This window comes from Hypomesus nipponensis, chromosome 12 (genome assembly GCF_054491055.1).
Source record: "Hypomesus nipponensis isolate SF chromosome 12, ASM5449105v1, whole genome shotgun sequence".
Taxonomy (NCBI): Eukaryota; Metazoa; Chordata; class Actinopteri; order Osmeriformes; family Osmeridae; genus Hypomesus; species Hypomesus nipponensis.
Window position 1 is genome coordinate 1,870,831 of NC_140372.1, and position 19,360 is coordinate 1,890,190.

At 46.2% G+C, this 19,360-nt stretch overlaps 1 pseudogene across 1 annotated transcript in view; it reads right to left on the minus strand.

Moving 5' to 3' along the window:
- Positions 1 to 11,544, minus strand: part of LOC146260619 (bromodomain adjacent to zinc finger domain protein 2B-like) — a 74,199-nt pseudogene extending 62,655 nt beyond the window's left edge. The window contains exon 1 of the transcript XR_014724816.1: positions 11,322 to 11,544. The product of XR_014724816.1 is annotated as a bromodomain adjacent to zinc finger domain protein 2B-like (transcript). The remainder of the gene's footprint in view (positions 1 to 11,321) is intronic.
- Positions 11,545 to 19,360: the final 7,816 nt, after the last annotated feature.

A 19,360-nucleotide genomic window follows, 5' to 3' on the forward strand; every position in this document is an offset into this window, starting at 1 on the left:
TAGCTCTGTGATTTACTGGCACTGTTTAACTCCAGGGCAGCATCTTTTATCGTTACATGATCTGGAGCTGAAAGCTGACAAAATGGAACCTGTGCGAGTGTGTGTGTGAGGATGTAAGTGTGTGTGAGAGAGAGTGTGTGTGTGTGGGAGGGGGGGGGGGTAGGGGGGGGATAAGCCGGGAAAGAGGAGAATAAAAAAAACTGAAACGTTTGTCTAACAGCAATTGAAATACTCTCAGCTTATTCAAAGGGTGTGTGTGTGTGTGTGTGTGTGTGTGTGTGTGTGTGTGTGTGTGTGTGTGTGTGCGTGTGAGTGTTTTTGCGTGTGTTAAATGGCTTCTTCCTTGATGGAGCCAGCCTCATCACTAGGGGATGGGTTACACAGCACAATGTAAAGCTCTTAGAAGACATGCTGAAGAGCCCAGCACATCTGAAGAGAAGGGTTAGGGTTAGCACAGCAGATGCTGACACAGACACTCTTCAACCACTCTCTGTACATCCCTCTGTCTGTCTTCTTATGTGCATGTGTATGTTATGTGTATGTGTGTGTGTGTGTATGTGCGTGTGTGTGTGTGAGTATGTGTGATGAGGAGGGAGATGAAAGACAAAGAAAGCATGTGTGTGTGTTAGCTATGTGTATGTGCCATTAAGCAGCCTGTCATGTTTCACTCAACATGGCTGAAAACCTCTCTTCAAGTCTGAGCTGCTCTCCTCCCCAACACCAGCTAGGACTCTCTCCCTCTCCCTCTCTCCCTCTCCCTCTCCCTCTCCCTCTCCCTCTCCCTCTCCCTCTCCCTCTCTAGCCCACCCTCTCTCTCTCTCTCCCCCTCTCCCTCTCCCTCTCCCTCTCCCTCTCCCTCTCTAGCCCACCCTCTCTCTCTCCCTCCGTCTCACTCACTCCCTTCCTTCCCCTCTCTCCCTTCCCCTCCCCTCTCCCCCCCCCCCCCCTCACCTCGCATTTACATGTACAATATATCTCCGTACAATAGTGTGACCTAAATATCAACGCCGTTCAACAAACTGTGGAGATTAAATTGTATATCGTTGATCTGTTTCTGGAAGGATCCGGCTCACTGGAACAGGCAATGTGCAACTTCAGATACAAGCTACTGTTGAGGACTGGGTCCTGATGGGATTCTCTAAACAAGCCTCCTCTCTTCATTGGCAAAACTGTTATTAAAATGAATGTTCTTGACTTGAATAACTCATGTTTGAAACAGAGATTAACCAGTGGCAGTTCTAGACACATTTTACTGGGGGGGGGGCAGGGCAAAAACAAACAAATTATATTTAAACATTAAATATTTTAATTTAGCTTTACATTAAAATGATACAAACGGCTCTGGCTCTCCCTCTTCCAGCTCCTCAGCTCTCTCAATACCTTAATATGTTTCTCTAACTTTTTCATTTACTGGCGCAAAAAGGCTGCAATGTCCCTTCCTCATTTCATGATGACTGCTAGAATAAGAAAAACTGTTTTCCAGTCTGCTCAGGGGGGCCACAGGGGGGGGGGGGGGGGCAGGGACACTTTTACAGGGGCCCTGTAGCCTTTAGGCCCCCCGTGTAGAACCGCCCCTGAGATTAACACATATTAGAAAAACTGCCGCCCTTAACCAAACCACAAAACGTCGACTACTGGATGGGATCTGTCATACGCTAGCCACTGAACTACACCTCCGCTGGACATGGTCCATCCTGATATAGGCCGAACGCTCATAGGAGCTACACGTCAGTCAGCTGAACCACTGTCATGACTGTCCAGTCACCCTCGCCTCAGTCGTCAGGGAAGTGTGTTTGAGACCAGGAACCATCTACTACTCCACGAACATTGCTGCTACGCTTGTTGAAAATGCTCTTCATTTTCTTTTTCAGAACGCTAAAACGGTACCGAGTCTCCTGACGAAACAGTAGATCAGCCACCATAAACTGTGTTCCGTAAGATTTAGCCAGCTAGCTGAGCCGTAGCCTGTTAGTCCAACTTTGTCCTGTTAGCTTGGCCATAGCCTGTTCGTCTTGCTTTAGCCTGTTAACTTAGCCTCAGCCCATTAATCTAGCTTTAGCCTGACAGTGTTGCTTTAGCCTGTTAGCTACTAAGCTATTCTGTTAGTCTCCGTTTGGCATTTCTCTTCAAAGGTAGCATGTGTGAGTCGCGCGCACGGGTCAAACTATGAGTCTCAAATGTACCAGTGGTGTTCCGGAACACAGAAGGAGAGGACAGGATGGAGCTCCAGTGTTTTAGCGGTTAGAGTCTCCATTAAACGGATCTCCTGTCTCAATCAGGGAGTCAATAAAGACCCAGTACAGTCCAACCCTTAGGGATGTGTGTGTGTGTGTGTGTGGGGGGGGGGGGGGGGGGGTTGAAGTGCTCTGACAGGTGAGTGATTGAGTGCTTTCATTTTCCCCCAGCATCAAGATGAGCCACAAACATACACATCCAGAGAGACAAAAAGAGAGAGGAGAGGGAGAGGAAGGAGAGCAGAGAGAGGAGAGGGAGAGGAAGGAGAGCAGAGAGAGGAGAGGGAGAGGAAGGAGAGCAGAGAGAGGAGAAAAGAGAGGGAGAGGAAGGAGAGCAGAGAGAGGAGAGGGAGAGGAAGGAGAGGGAGAGGAAGGAGAGCAGAGAGAGGAGAGGGAGAGGAAGGAGAGCAGAGAGAGGAGAGGGAGAGGAAGGGGAGCAGAGAGAGGGGGGAGGAAGGGAGAGAGAGAGGGGGGAGGCAGAGAGAGAGAGAGAGGGGGGAGGAAGGGAGAGAGGAGGGGACGTGTGGTTTTCTAAAGGATGCTGCTGAATGCTTAAATTAGCTCTAAATGTTTGGATTCCAGCCGGGAGCTCTGACTGAGGATTTACCAGAGGTAGGACCAGAACCATGAGTGTGTATTTCCATCTCCGTATGCATGGTCACGCAGTCACACACACACACACACACTCGCACAAACACGCATCTGCACGCACACATAGGCCCACACACGCACATACACACAAACACTTGTATTCCACACACACATACCTGTCTCCACTCCCCCATCAGTTGCTCCCCCTCAGCTATAAACCCCCACACAGCAACACAACCCTCCCTGCCCAGATCAGAGCTCCTGCACCCAGCCAGATGCCCTGACCAGCCAGCAGCCCTTCCCCTGGAAGGAGAGGGGGAGGAGACAGTCCTCACAGACAACACTGATGTTCCCAGACCGACAGCAGCGAGGGAAGAGGTCAGGCACCCATCCTCCCATCCCCCCATTCCCCCTCCTCCCATCCCCCAGTCTCTGATAAAGGCCTCTCTCCTTCCTTCGCTCTCTCCCTCCATCTCACTCCATGTCTCCCTCCCTCCCTCTCTGCCTGGTGCGAGGGCCGTCTCATGTTACAGCTGTCTCAGTGTCATCGTTTAGACGGGGAGAGGGACAATGGCTGAGCGCCGGGGAGCGAGCTAGCCTTTCATGGCTGCCTGGAGGAGAAACAAGAGGAAGAAGTCTGAGGAGGGCAGCCATTCTGCACCCAGACAGCAGGAAACACCTCCATTTCAGCTCCCAGGAAGAGATGGACTAGAAAACAGCTTATCTCTTCTCTGAGAGAGAAGTGGAAAGAGAGAGAAAGAGAGAGAGAGAGAGAGAGAGAGAGAGAGAGAGAGAGAGAGAGAGGGGAGGAAAAGACCCCTCTATTCTAACTTCTATAAGGAATTGTAAACAATGTGATCTATTCTTTACAGTCACACTTGTCATGGGGATTAAAAACCACCACAAAAAAGCCACACACAAACACAGAAGAAGCAGTAGAACGTCTTCCCCAGCGGAGGACTGTAAATCCTGGCTCTGGAAGAGAGGCAGAGCAGCTACAATATTCTCACACCAGCGTAGATTACCTGAATCCCTGTCTCGGTAGAGGTGAGGCTCACTCCCTGACCTCGCTTGCTATAAACAGATGCTCCAGTAATGGCTAATCCAATGGAGGATGGTGTATTTGGCTGCTCCGTTACAAGCCAAGCTTGTGTAAATACCCTGCCATGCTGAGAGGATGGCACAGCAAGACTCGTTCCTCCTTGTGGACTCAAGTTGGAGTTCAAGTTAAACGCTGATATTTAATGATCGGAAGTTTGAGCGAACGTGTTGACGGTTGCTTGAAAAGTATTTCAAACGTGCACATAACTTGCAGGTTGTTCCGTCTGCATTTGGCTTGTAGCTCGTGTCAGATGTCAGGAGGGTGTTTTCAGAGTGATCACACACACAGGCCTGTCATGCCTTTGACTGCTGCAGCCCTGCAGAGCACATCCTCTCGTTTTTACACTCCGCACTTCTCCTTGTCATTTCTTGCAGCGCTCACTCAGAATTAAATATTGAAATTCTGGCGTGGTTGCAGCAGTCTTTGCCAGCGCAGCTAAAATGAAAAGGCTTTGTGGCAGCAGTGACCAGATTTTAAATGCTGGAGAGGATCAATACATAAAAGAAGGCTGCAGAAGCGCAATCTCTGTGCGTGTGTGAGTGTGGCTGGTCATACCCATGTTTGTGTGTGTGTGTGTTTGTGCCTCTGCATTCCTGTGTGTGTGTGTGTGTGCCTCTGCATTCCTGTGTGTGTGTGTGTGTGTGTGTGTGTGTGTGTGTGTGTGTGTGTGTGTGTGTGAGCAGTCACCAAGGCCTCATCCTTCCCTGATCCAGTATCTCCACAGACACCCCTGAATCTCCGCAGCAAGACAACACAAACCACCTCATGTCCACATCTGTACGCCTCTACCAGCCCCATTTGCATGTGAGAATCCCCTGCATGCCAGCTATCTGCTGTTTCAGCTTAGGAATGTCAAAGAGTCGATAAGCAACCAAAACCAAGCAGGCCAGCGGTAGACGCGTCCAGAAGCCCGTCTCCATTATCACAGCGGGGGAGGCTGGAGGGAGCCGAGCGGCTGTGCGCCTGCTCAGACAACGTGACAGGCCTTCTCAGAGGGACGGAGGGAGGAGGAGGTGCGTGACGTGTTGGTCTCGCGGGGGTGGAGACGGAGGAGAGGATGCTAGCAAGGCCTGGACAGAAGCTCCCTCTCCCTCTCTCTTCATCTCTCCCTCTCTCTTCATCTCTCCCTCTCTCTCCCTCTCTCTTCATCTCTCCCTCTCTCTTCATCTCTCCCTCTCTCTCCCTCTCTCTTCATCTCTCCCTCTCTCTCCCTCTCCCTCCATCCCTCTCTCTCTCTCTCTCTTCATCTCTCCCTCTCCCTCTCTCTTCATCTCTCCCTCTCTCTTCATCTCTCCCTCTCTCTCCCTCTCCCTCCATCCCTCTCTCTCTCTCTCTCTTCATCTCTCCCTCTCCCTCTCTCTTCATCTCTCCCTCTCTCTTCATCTCTCCCTCTCTCTCCCTCTCCCTCCATCCCTCTCTCTCCCTCTCTCTTCATCTCTCCCTCTCTCTCCCTCTCCCTCCATCCCTCTCTCTCCCTCTCCCTCCATCCCTCTCTCTCTCTCTCTCTTCATCTCTCCCTCTCCCTCCATCCCTCTCTCTCTCTCTCTCTTCATCTCTCCCTCTCCCTCTCTCTTCATCTCTCCCTCTCTCTTCATCTCTCCCTCTCTCTCCCTCTCCCTCCATCCCTCTCTCTCTCTCTCTCTTCATCTCTCCCTCTCCCTCTCTCTTCATCTCTCCCTCTCTCTTCATCTCTCCCTCTCTCTCCCTCTCCCTCCATCCCTCTCTCTCCCTCTCTCTTCATCTCTCCCTCTCTCTCCCTCTCCCTCCATCCCTCTCTCTCCCTCTCCCTCCATCCCTCTCTCTCTCTCTCTCTTCATCTCTCCCTCTCCCTCCATCCCTCTCTCTCTCTCTCTCTTCATCTCTCCCTCTCCCTCCATCCCTCTCTCTCTCTCTCTCTTCATCTCTCCCTCTCCCTCTCTCTTCATCTCTCCCTCTCTCTTCATCTCTCCCTCTCTCTCCCTCTCCCTCCATCCCTCTCTCTCTCTCTCTCTTCATCTCTCCCTCTCCCTCTCTCTTCATCTCTCCCTCTCTCTTCATCTCTCCCTCTCTCTCCCTCTCCCTCCATCCCTCTCTCTCCCTCTCTCTTCATCTCTCCCTCTCTCTCCCTCTCCCTCCATCCCTCTCTCTCCCTCTCCCTCCATCCCTCTCTCTCTCTCTCTCTTCATCTCTCCCTCTCCCTCCATCCCTCTCTCTCTCTCTCTCTTCATCTCTCCCTCTCCCTCCATCCCTCTCTCTCTCTCTCTCTTCATCTCTCCCTCTCCCTCTCTCTTCATCTCTCCCTCTCTCTTCATCTCTCCCTCTCTCTCCCTCTCCCTCCATCCCTCTCTCTCTCTCTCTCTTCATCTCTCCCTCTCCCTCTCTCTTCATCTCTCCCTCTCTCTTCATCTCTCCCTCTCTCTCCCTCTCCCTCCATCCCTCTCTCTCCCTCTCTCTTCATCTCTCCCTCTCTCTCCCTCTCCCTCCATCCCTCTCTCTCCCTCTCCCTCCATCCCTCTCTCTCTCTCTCTCTTCATCTCTCCCTCTCTCTCCCTCTCCCTCCATCCCTCTCTCTCTCTCTCTCTTCATCTCTCCCTCTCTCTTCATCTCTCCCTCTCCCTCCCTCTCTCTCTCTCTCTCTCTTCATCGTCTGGACACAGAGAACCTCTGGACTTGGTCACAGAGAGGAGAGAGCTCCACTCCTGTGTTTCTGCAGCTTTTGGTTCTCATCAGCTTCTTTCTTGTCTGGGTGTTTGTACGTGAAGAAACTGTGAAGGTAATAATGTAATGTCAGCGTTCGGCAGACACTACCATCCAAAAGTAACGTAAATCTGCCACGAAAAGCTCCACCTCTGCACCTCCCCCCCCCCCCTCACAGTCAGTCTCAGTCTCTGACGGATGACTAAGTACGACACGTGGTTTTCTAGTGACTGTCCCCCACAACCAAACCAAGGTCAGTAATATGCTAATTGTCAGTTGAAGAAGAAAATGAAGATGATGTGAATAGTTTCTTAATAGCTACGAAGGGATACCATTTCTATGGATTTATGTGTTTATCTGTTCATGGATCTATCTGTGGCATACCAGACAAATCCTTTCTTCACGGGCAAATCAACCTTTTCTCCTTGCTGGGGAAGGAGGGAAACAGGCCTCTAGGCAGACAGCGCAACACAGAAATAACCTTGAGTTTCGTCAAGGAACATTCTCACAGCCAATGATAATAGACGCTGGTGGGACGAACAGCAAATAAGCAGCTAATCGTCCCCCGACTAACATCAGCACGCCAACAGAGGGGAACCTGTGATTAGCCTGAGCATGTGGCCATGTCGAGTCTACATGCTAGTTTCTACACGCCAAACGACTGTGGGGCCGTGATATGGGCTGTTAAGGTAAGCCACTATCCGCCTCGCGATTATCAGGTCAACCTAAAGTACAGTGTGACTAAAATAGCCAAGTAAAGCAAGGTGAAGTAGATCATCTTAGGACAAACTAAACAGCCAAGGACATTAACCTTCAAGACACAGGTGGCAGTTCCTGTGTATGCTGGTGACAGTAATAAAGCAGTTTTGTCTGCAGACCTTGGCCACCAGGAGCAGTATTGCGAGGCAGGCCAGAGGCCGGGGTCAGGGCAGGCCAGAGGCCGGGGTCAGGGCAGGCCAGGGGGGGGGGTCAGGGCAGGCCAGGGGGGGGGTCAGGTCTTGTTGAAGCTTTGAAAACACCTATCATGCATACTTGTAGAACCTCTGTTCTCAGTCCTTGACTCCAATTGGCAAGGGTGTGTGTGAGTGTGTGTGTGCATGCATGCATGAGAGACAGAAAGAGAGAGAGAGAGAGAGGAAGAGAGACGGGGTAAGAGAAAGAGAGGGAGGGAGGGAGAGAGTGCATGTGAGGCACCCATTGTGATGATTCAAAAATAATACAGTTCAAGTATGGCAGTTGGTTGACTCACTCAGTGGGAACACAAAACACGGTACTTCCCATCTACCATTGACAGCTCTATTCCTGCCCTTTCATAGAGCTGAGATTTCCTTGTGTCTAACTAGTCATTATTAACCATTACAGTGTACTCCCTGTTCAGAGACACAACATTATGAGCGAGAAAGTCAATATCGCTCAGGTCGACTTAAGAGTTATAAATACCTCTTTCTCTCATGATGTACAACAACAACAACAATAGTATGCCTACCTCATTAATCTCATACTCGCTATAGAAGCAAATAAAAAGGGTCCCCGACTCTCATCTGTGATTATACGGTACAGATAACTGCCGTCACGCGAACAGTTTATTTTACCGTTGACTGGATCATGTCAGAGAGACAACAATAACACAAAAAAACTGTCACCCTCCTCTCCTCGCACACCATTTTAACAGTGAAAGATTAAGCAGAGGCCTGGTGAATCGTACGCTCAAAACCTGTCCAAGTTTCGTCTGTTTCAGCAACCCCCAGACACCAGGCTCCTGAACCTAGTTTCATCTAATCAGCTTAGTCAATAGCTAGCATTTGGTGCGACATTTGTAGACATGCAAATAAGGCTTAACTATGTCTATCCTTAATTCCTGAATGTTCGAGTCAAGCGGAAGTCAGATCTTTTTTTTATCTCCTAGAGAGAAGTAAAACAGACATCTAAAAAAGAATAAGAGAAAGAGAACGAGAAAGAGAGCGAAAGAGAGAGGGCAAGAGAGAGAGCAAGAGAGCAAGACAGGAGAGAGAGAGAGAGAGAGAGAGAGAGAGAGAGAGAGAGAGAGAGAGAGAGAGAGGTGGAACAAAAACAAAGTCTAACCCATGGTGTTTTTTTTCCTTTTCCTCCTGGCCAGGCACGGAGAGACATCTCTGATTTGAGAGTGCTTGAGGTAGCACAATGTGCCTTCAAACCAACATCACAAACAAGCCCTGACAGATTTGTTCTCTCTCTATCTCTCCCTCTCTCTCCCCCTCTCCATATCTTTCTCTCTCCCACTCTCTCTATCTCTCCTTCCCTCTCTCTCTCTCTCTCTCTATCTCTCCTTCCCTCTCTCTCTCTCTCTCTCTCTCTATCTCTCCTTCCCTCTCTCTCTCTCTCCTACATGCATTAAGGGGAAACACAACACACAAGTATATTAGAGCTTCTCTCTAGTCTCTCCGGTTGTGTGTTCAGCTGCAGAACACACACACACAGAGGCAGGAAGGAGGAAACTAACAATAGACATTTGTGGAAAACTGGGAGAGACAGTTCCGTTTCAATCCACTGATAGCACTAATGGCTTCTTAGCGGCTCCGTGAAATCAAGCAGCTGTCATGTGGATGCATCAGCGGGGAGAGGATGTGTGGTGGCTCCCAGAAGGCCAGGGGCTCCACTGCATGTTCAGCTAAACATCTGCTCCTGAACACTCCTGCTTTGCAGCAATACATAGACAAACAAAGAGGTGGGAGGTGAAATGATTAGAATGTTCCATCTCAAGCACTCCCAAATGTTTTGTCTAAACACAGCAGCGAGGATCACATTTAAGATTGACCTGAGTGGCTCAAGTTGGGTGCTTTGTAGCAGAATCTTCATTCAAACCGACAGAAACCCAGTTGAGGGATTTCATTTCTTTGGTCAGGCTTACCTAATCTCAACACTGACATTTGAGGAACGTATGATTATGATGACATGCCCCTATTTGAACAGGGCTACTGGTTAGTAATACAAATGTGGTGCAAAAGGAATCTTGACTTTAAGGCAGATCTGATGTATCCTACTTTGTTATAGGAAATGAGCTTCGGGAGAGTAAGACCACACTGGTAAACTCCACACCCTGGAAATGTAATCCTATGTGATCATGTTATTTAACACGTATGGCATGACAGGCAGTCCGCACCTCAAGGAAAAGCCGAGTCTGTTACAGTGAGACCATGTTTAACATTAACGCCAACAACTGGCAGAAAATGCTCATATAAAACTGTTTACTTCTACTGCACAGTTTGATCAAATTGAAACAAGATTTGTATGAGCAATCCTACGGTAGATTATGAATCTGTATTAATTCTGATATTATTCGTGTTAATCACATTAGGATGGTGTAAACCATGATAATATATCATAATCATGTCGTATATAGTCAATGCTATGTCTCTTAGTTAGATCCAATAGTTAAGACACAATAATAAATTGTTTAAAAAAAAACATTGTCATATTCAAAGGCATATTCTGAAAATAAATAAAACAATTCGCCGACAGCTAGTGAAAAGTTTGTAAAAATATCCATCAAAAGGAAGTTTGCATTCCATTATATCTGTCATATAGCCTACAGTTATAAAAAAATGTTTATATAGCCTACGTCACTTCAGGGATATATTTAGTGTGACCGAACAATGTATACATGTATTTGACAAAATTATTCCACTAACTGCTACATTGAAACCATTTCCCTCCCCTCGGAATTGACATCAACAAATTGCTTCAATTGCTGACAATCGTGCATTGGCTACATTTTTCTTAAACTTCATATGACGTCATGATAGTAGTCTAACATTTCTTTCCGAGGTAAACTTTCTCTAGCCTGTGTACCCTAAAACATGGGATGCGTTTTCCTTCAAGAGTGAGGTGCTTGGGGAATTTAAATCAACCAAGATGGCGAAAGGCTTGTTGTTTGGAAGGGCAGAAAAATGGAGGATATTGTAATGTACACAAAGGGATAAATTTCAACAACTCGACCAAGCAGCAGCTGCTCCTCGTTTGAGGAAGCAACAAAGATGTCGCGCGGACCAGTTGTAAAGAAGCCTCGAACTCGGCGGAAAATACCACACCGCTCAAAACTGTTTTACTAATTCCATACACAATCTGTTGAAAAGGAAGAAGAGTGTATTTGTCCTTACTAATTATTTTATTTTCGCATTGAGGAACTATTAGCTGGCTGGATTTTGCCCTGTCTGTAAACGGACAGCTAAGTAGACCAAAGGTAGCTGTGTGCTTCCCACCTTCATTGACTCCCACAATATTGTGTCTTTACGATTCCGGTCAAAAATAAATAACCGGATACAACAGCGCTTTATAACAGCAGTATTTCACTACAAAGTTAACAATCTGAACTTGATACAACTGTTTATTTTGAGGCATAACTGTTCAATTTAACAGCACAAGAGAGGACACAAAGACGGTTCCGACTATCAGGTCACCACTGGCATGATCCGAAGAACGACAAGCACTTCGCTTTTTAATCTAGCAAAACTTTGTATTATTCCACAATCGTAGAGTATATAAACAGCATGGTTGCTTGGATTATCAGTCTAACTGTGATAACTTTCTATCAATCTGCAATTGACGATTGAGGGACACACGCACAAGGCAACGAAACTACAGATCGCACTCGAAAGAAATCAAGCCAGCTACACACACATCGCTTGTTCTATGATATAACAGAACGTCTTTACCCGACCTCGAAATAAACAGACACCTACCTTTACTTTCGACACTTCTACTTATTTCCAACGGGATTTTAGTTCAAGTAATACTTCGGAGAGCCTTCTGGTCTCTTTTCCTTAGCGATTTCGTTTTGGTAGAGGTCGGTAAGAGATGATAAAGAAGGGAATTGGGCAGTAATTGAGTCGCGGTGTGAGTGAGTGTGTGTGTTAGTTACTAAGAGCAGATTGAAGCGGACTCTTCTCAAGGTTTATTCAGCTCCACTTCAAGGAACCTAAGTGACGTCAGCCTACCAGCTGCCACAAAGAAAACTTAAATCTGTGCCTAATATATGATATTACTGCACATGGGAAAATGGCAAATAGTTTAAATAGACTTGAGTCAATATTTATACAGTGAGTATAACTCAGTAGAAGTCATGTAGCGTGAGTAAAACCAAAACAAACAGAGCCATCCTCGTTTAACTATACTGTATTTGGGGAGATAGTTGCCCTAATATATCTATATTTAGTAATAACTCTAACGGACATTTTCTTGTCCCAGAAACCTGTTGTTCTAAAATTAGAATGATTTGATATAGATATGTTTCTTAAATAAACTCATTATTTTAGTGTCTCTTGTTGGTTAAGGTTATTATTTAGATCCCAAATCCCAGATAAGGATGAATAAATGTATACATGTTTTCTGCATGTAATGAATTAATCTTTTTCAGATTTTTCTTTTTTTTGGGACTGCCAAACTTTCTGGATTGTGGTTCCTTAAAAATACTTCCTTTTACATGTTAAAACAAACAACCAAAATGTTGAGTGTGAGTTATCAAAGTTTATCATCTTCAAATAATTTGACACATGTGCAACTCCTGCAGAATTTCATTAAAGTTTTGATAGAACAAGCAAAACTGTAATCTCTCTCTATGTTTGTGTGTCCACTGAGAGTATTGTGATCAAAGGGTCCTCAACTCATCCATATCATTGAAATGAAGGCACTTACAGCAAGAACCAAAAGCCCTTTGGTTTCTATTACAATGCATTAGCCTCCCCCCTCCTAAAAAACAGACAAGAAAAAAAGAATACAGCATAAATAATCAGGATAGTAGAGACAGATCTCTCTCTAAGCTAGAGATCAATACACTGCCTGGCTAAGTCGCCATCTGTGTCTAATTGTATCTTGTATTCTCCCTCCTTCTCAGGAAACACAATAAGCAACAGGCTGAACACAGGCTTCATGACCCAGTCTGGGCTCACGACATGGCTGCAGATTATTTTCATTCAACTGGAAAACAACAAGGGGGCAGGGTGTGTGTATGTGTGGTGTGTGTATGTGTGGTGTGTGTATGTGTGGTGTGTGTGAGAGAGAGAGAGACAGAGAGGGGGTTGAACATGGGCTGGTCAACTGTTTGCCTGCCCCACCCTTGAAAAGATAACCAGTCCAAAGATGAGCTTGCTGAGTGTAGGTCTGCCCTGCTAACTGCTGTCTGGACAGTCGACTAATCATAGTTTTATCGTGTATGCTTCATGAAGGGTTATTACAGAACTTATGAACTTATAGTCACAGCCTGACAGACCACCGATGATTGAGTAATAAACCAATATTACTCACTGGTAAATCCATACAAGTGCATCATAAAGAAGGTTATTAATGTATATACAATACTGTCTTTTTTCATGTTTTGTTACGTTATTTCTTTCAATATAGGCATTTAATAAAAATTTGATTACAAATTAAAAGGACAAATCTTGTTGGTTGATGGGTGCATTATCTCTTAACAACACTAGGCCTTTAAGTAACCAATACATTTAAATTATGCATACATATTATCTCTCAAGGCTGCAAACGTTTATATATATTTTTTAAGTCATAGAAACATAGCTTTCCCTGTGTTTTTCAGACACCAGTCCTTGTTCAGCTGTCTGGTGCGTAAAAAGGCATTTTATACAAGCTTGTTCTCCATGCTCTTTGGACATTGATTTTTCTTCATCCCCCCTTCCATTATCTGTTGGCGGTGTTAAACCTCCTCTCTCCTCCTGTCCTCTCTCTTCCTGTCCCTCTCTCTTCCTATCCTCTCTCCTCCAGTCCTCTCTCTTCCTGTCCCTCTCTCCTCCTGTCCTCTCTCCTCCTGTCCTCTCTCTTCCTGTCCTCTCTCCTCCTGTCCTCTCTCTTCCTGTCCCTCTCTCCTCCTGTCCTCTCTCCTCCAGTCCTCTCTCCTCCTGTCCTCTCTCCTCCTGTCCCTCTCTCCTCCTGTCCCTCTCTCCTCCAGTCCTCTCTCCTCCTGTCCCTCTCTCCTCCTGTCCCTCTCTCCTCCTGTCCCTCTCTCCTCCTGTCCTCTCTCCTCCTGTCCCTCTCTCCTCCTGTCCCTCTCTCCTCCAGTCCTCTCTCTTCCTGTCCTCTCTCCTCCAGTTCTCTCTCCTCCTGTCCTCTCTCTTCCTGTCCCTCTCTCCTCCAGTCCTCTCTCCTCCTGTCCCTCTCTCCTCCTGTCCTCTCTCTTCCTGTCCCTCTCTCCTCCTGTCCTCTCTCCTCCAGTCCTCTCTCCTCCTGTCCTCTCTCCTCCTGTCCTCTGTCCTCCTGTCCTCTCTCCTCCTGTCCCTCTCTCCTCCTGTCCCTCTCTCCTCCTGTCCTCTCTCCTCCTGTCCCTCTCTCCTCCTGTCCCTCTCTCCTCCAGTCCTCTCTCTTCCTGTCCTCTCTCCTCCAGTTCTCTCTCCTCCTTTCCTCTCTCTTCCTGTCCCTCTCTCCTCCAGTCCTCTCTCCTCCTGTCCCTCTCTCCTCCTGTCCTCTCACCTCCAGTCCTCTCTCCTCCTGTCCTCTCTTTATGATGCGGCTGAGAGCAGAGCCATTGTCTTCACCCTCCCCCTGCAGGACCAGAAATGAGTCAGGAGAGATGACTGTGGTTGTGTTTGTCATCCAGTAACAGGAGGGATGATTGTGGTTGTGTTTGTCATCCAGTAACAGGAGGGATGACTGTGGTTGTGTTTGTCATCCAGTAACAGGAGGGATGACTGTGTCTGTGTTTGTCATCCAGTAACAGGAGGGATGACTGTGGTTGTGTTTGTCATCCAGTAACAGGAGGGATGACTGTGGTTGTGTTTGTCATCCAGTAACAGTGAGGCGCAGGGATTTTTAATTGTGTTGGAGAATCTTCATTAAAGAGAGCGCATGGGGGCGAGTTTGAAAAAGGCGGGGGTGGGTGGAGGTGGGGGGGAGGTGCTGGTGTGTGTGTGAGGGGGGGTTGTGTGTGTGACGAGGGGATGCTGGTTGTGTGTGTGTGTGTGTGTGTGTGTGTGCTCTTAGCAGTGTCATTAAATGAAGAAGGCACTTGCAGCCAGACCCTCTTTGCATGCACAGCGAGAGTGGCGGCCGTACCTTGGTCATTTGTAACATAATAAGTGCCTCCACAATGACTGCAACACCAACACTCCCGCCACAGGCTACACAGGGGGGGGGGGGGAGCGCAGTCTATCTAAAAAGGATTTTTTAAGAGTCTTGATTAGAAAGTATAATGAGACACTAAGAACTGGTAAAAAGAAGATATCCCCCGAGACTGATGGAAAACAAATTAATGTGGTGATTTGGATTTAATTATTATTTTCTATTAGTCCACAGCAAGACAGGGGCGGCCATCAGTACAGGGAGCCGTGCTTGCATCTATTGATTTTTTGACACATTCAGGGAATACAGATTCATCTATCCCCACACAACCATTAACAACACTTGGACCTTCCAGCATCTCTGAGACCTTTCATTTGAGCTCACATTTCAGTTACAGACTAAAATAGGCTTCTCACAGAAAAAGAAAACTGGCCTTAGGTTGTCTCCTAATATAATTGAATTAAAATCCGCTCTTGTAATGCCCTATAAAGTACCGACTGAACAGCAAATTCTGCAATTAGGATTAAGATAAAGACTATTCCTCTGACGTTATATTTGGTCATTCTGTGATTATCTTTGTGAAATGATGACATTAAGCTATTATGTACAAATCTTCATCTGACGCATGTCTCATGTCATCTTTACAAAATGACACAGGACAAGATAGGACGGATACTCTAAGCAACGATTCACAAAGTCAATTAATTGAACTGCCTGCAATTCTAACACCAGGGACCAATTGCCAACAATTATAGCACACTATGTGTGCTACATTACTATAACCAATACATTTAGATGCCTTGACACTCTGCAATTAAGGCAAGATGAACATAGCTATTGATCACTGTCGTCCATCCCTGGCTGAAAGAAATGTGTAATAAATATGGCCGCCACTGTTCCCCTCCCCTGTTCCTGAGCAGCCCACAGGAGTGGAGCCAGCCTAAGTGGCTCATGGGAATTCATTGTGACAGTGAAGAATGTATCGACCTTTGACCTCAGCGCAAGGCCATCTACAGGAGGCGGGTCAGGGGATGTTAGAGGAGAGATGCCTTTGTACCTTAAGTGTTTTTGGACCCAGCAAGCACTTTTTAGTTGTCCGTCACAATGCCTGTGGAGAATATATAGTGAGTTTGGTCATGATGCAAACATGCAGCGGTCAGAGTAATACAGTAGTTATCTGCTGCCTCATGGAAGGAATTACTATTGTAGTTTTGTCCTGTGAAGGGTAAGCCCAAGAGAAAAAATAATCATAATATAAGTATCCTTACAAAGCGTAAGCATGTGAATTTACAAAAGCAGTACATTTTAAGTGGACTTTCATTTGAGTAGAAAATGACAAATGAAGATGTATTAAGCTCTCATTTAAAACATTTAAATTATATATAAGTATACCATTGTTCCACTTGTGAGTGTTAATGCAAGGCAAGATGGATAGAGAAGTGAAGCTGTTTGTTGCATGATGTAATAGCCAGAAAGGAGAAATCATGTAATCATGGTAGCAGAGTTGTAGTGAATGATTCACTGATGAGACACTCAAAGACACAGGCAGAAAGATAGAGCAAGAGAGAGAGAAAGAGAACCAGGCGATAGATAATGCTAGTGTGTGTGTGTGTGTGTGTGTGTGTGTGTTTGAGTGCAAGAAAGAGGGAGAAAGAGAGAGGGAGAGGAGCAAGAAAACATATTGTCGTGCTTCTTTTTCTGGGAAAGCAGAGTCATTAAATTGGCAAGCCGGGAAAGTAGAGAAGCCAGACCCTGAGCAGAGAGTGAAACATCTCCTCAGAGGATGAGATCACAGCTCGTCACCATGACCTCCACTGAGACAAGCCTCCAAGAAGACTAAACAGACAAACACATCTTTACCCGGATCAAAGGTAGACAGCGTGGCAGAAGATCCTCCATTTGTCAAACGTGTTCCTGACAGACTGGCCAAGACAAGACAGTTGTATGAGAAGACTGTGTCTCTACTAACCGATGCAAATCACAGGCCATTGTCCATCTGACATGCACTTAGCATGTTAAGAAGACAGCTGGGGGATAATTGTTGGCCAATGCTCGCATGTGCATTTTTCTCACTGAGGGAAGAGGGACTTGTCCATTGAGGCAACATTAGCAAGATTGAAATGGAGAGAGAGCTGGCTGAGTATGGATTGAATACTCTGAGAGGGATCGTGAAACTAAATCTATGAGGACAACTAGAGTTCTGGATCTTGGCAGATAAAACACATAGTAATATGTCTCCGGATGGTTAGGGGGGTCTTTAAACTGCAGATACATTCTTCCAAGATTGCCTTTCACTTTCTGTGCCTGCCAACATATGTTAGGTTAATTTAATTTGATGGTCGCTTCATATGGTTTTAAACTTTTTTTTCTGAAAAAAAAGTGTTTGCCTAAAGCATTTCTTTCCTTCAGGTAATCACCATTATGCCACCAAGCACACAGGAAGACATCGACACAAGTTGATAACATTAAGATTGGCTTAGGGCATTCTTTAGGACAAAGACTGTCTTTTGTTATGTTAAGTGTTTCCGGTGTGTGGGGGCCAAACTCTTGAAAAATAAATACAGCACAGCTATGGCATCTATTTCAATTATTCAAACAGTACAGCACCTCAGTTTAAGACATCTTTAGTACAATACATCTGTGCAGTTATAATTCAGTGCTCTCCTCGATGGTCGTTTTTCTGTCTTTTTGACAGCTCCCCTTCTTGATGTAAAATGACACATAATTCACGGCTGGTGGATCCACAAGTCTCCCTCAACTGTGAGAGCTTTTGTCATTGTTTCTAAAGCAGTGTTACACGGTCTTTTGTGTCAGCCTGTCTTAGTGCTTGTGCAAATTGGGCCTGTTTTAATTAAAAGTGGCAGGTCGCTGCTTCCACAGGCAGAGCTGAAGCGTTCTAGACGACCCTCTGTGATGCCTGGTCAGAAATAGGCCACCACAGCACCCAGTAATGATCACCACGGTGACATCACCGCTCTCGAAATGTACGCTCTCCTTTTTCCTGCGAGCTCAAGTGAACAAAGAGGAGTAGGGAGGGTCTGAATGAGAGAGGCAGATGTCAGGAGACGAGGGCATATGGGTTTCAGCAAAACGAACACAAACAAATGTTTCAGCTTGGAGGCTCACGCCAACTCAAACTTGATTAGAGGTGAAGAGCTAATGTTTCACAAGTGCCCCTGGTGAGATTTCACCTGACAAGATACAAGGTCCTAAAGATACAACGGCTGGAAGTGAAAAGTTGTTGTAAAAAACAGCACCGCCAATCGTGATTTAGCAGATCTCTTCAGGTGGTTATCTACATTCTAGATGAAGGATTGGCTTCAAACAAGCAAACAAAAACAATAAATCAAATATGAATCTGAGTGAACTGAAAAACAGTTGAGACATGCAGATGACTTCCGTGTTCTGGACTGTGCCCCTTCAACATGTGGTCCCAAGTGTTAACACATGTGTTTGTGGTTCAGACATTTTTCTGACTGATCTGTAAGCGTGTCTGAAGCAGGTCTGTTAACTCTGTTAAAGTTTGCTGCAGCAAGGTAACACGGTTGGTCTTATTAAACAATTTAATATTAAAGCACTATCTCTCTGTTCCAATAGAATACCTGGGAATTCAAGTAAGCTGCTCAAAGTACTTTGCCCAAATCACAAGTAACCTCATCTCATTTCCTGTATCCTCAAAGATAGTATTTCAAGAATTCCACTCTCATGTGATTCACACCAGTTTCAAACCAGGAAATAAAAAAACTCTCCTACAATTCCTTTTTTTGTGCTCCTTCCTCCAAGGTTAGACTTGAGGCATCCGTTTTGTGTGCTGGAGACTCTTCCATGGTATTGTCCTATCCACTGATAAATTAACCTTTGTAGTATATTCATGTGTCTTTGGGAACTGAAAGGGGAAATAGTTTTTTCGGGTCCCAGAGAAACCGTGGGAAAATACGGGGCTGTGGAAGAGGAAAAGCAGAAATGTCCCAAGGCATTCCTGTGTGATTACACATTGCTGGAGAAATCCAGACATTCTTGGAAACCGTTCAGTGTCTTTAGAACTCTTTCCATCGCCAAGCCCGATACAAAGCCCACTCTAAAAGTCATAGGCACAGTTGTTTACAGTTGCTAACACGACACGTTTCCTCATGCTCGAGGTTGAACTAGCTCGGCCGTTCATTCACAGACGACGGGTTCACACGCGAGCTGGAAAACTCCATCTTGACGTCTTCGTTTAGACAATATTTCTATTTGAAAGAGATGGTACCCCCTGATGGACAATGTCACTCCCTGTTCCCTGTTAAACATTCTGCGAAGCAATTCTCAGGAATGCTCCTTTGTTGTCCAATCAGCACAATTGGGGGAGGAGAGTGCAGTCAATAGAGACATTGGCCTCCGAGACCTGTAATGGTTTCAGACTACTTTTCATTTGTGATGGATCCAGTGAAGAGAAACGTCCACATCGTGCCCGACAGAATGAACAGTTTCACTTGTCTTTCAACAATATCGCTGTCTCAGGTCATCGTGTCTCCAGAACATTTCAATCTCCAGAAAAGCCACATAGAGAATGATACACCAGGCATCGCCCCCCTGCAACGCTTCCCAGGTCACGCGGTGTCTTTTTTGTCAGCAATTAATCAGTGGCACAACACTCTCTCCTTCACCTCTCGTTCGCCTTCGTTGGATATACGCCTGACGGCGGCCGCACTGTGTCCATGGGGTTAATAAGGCC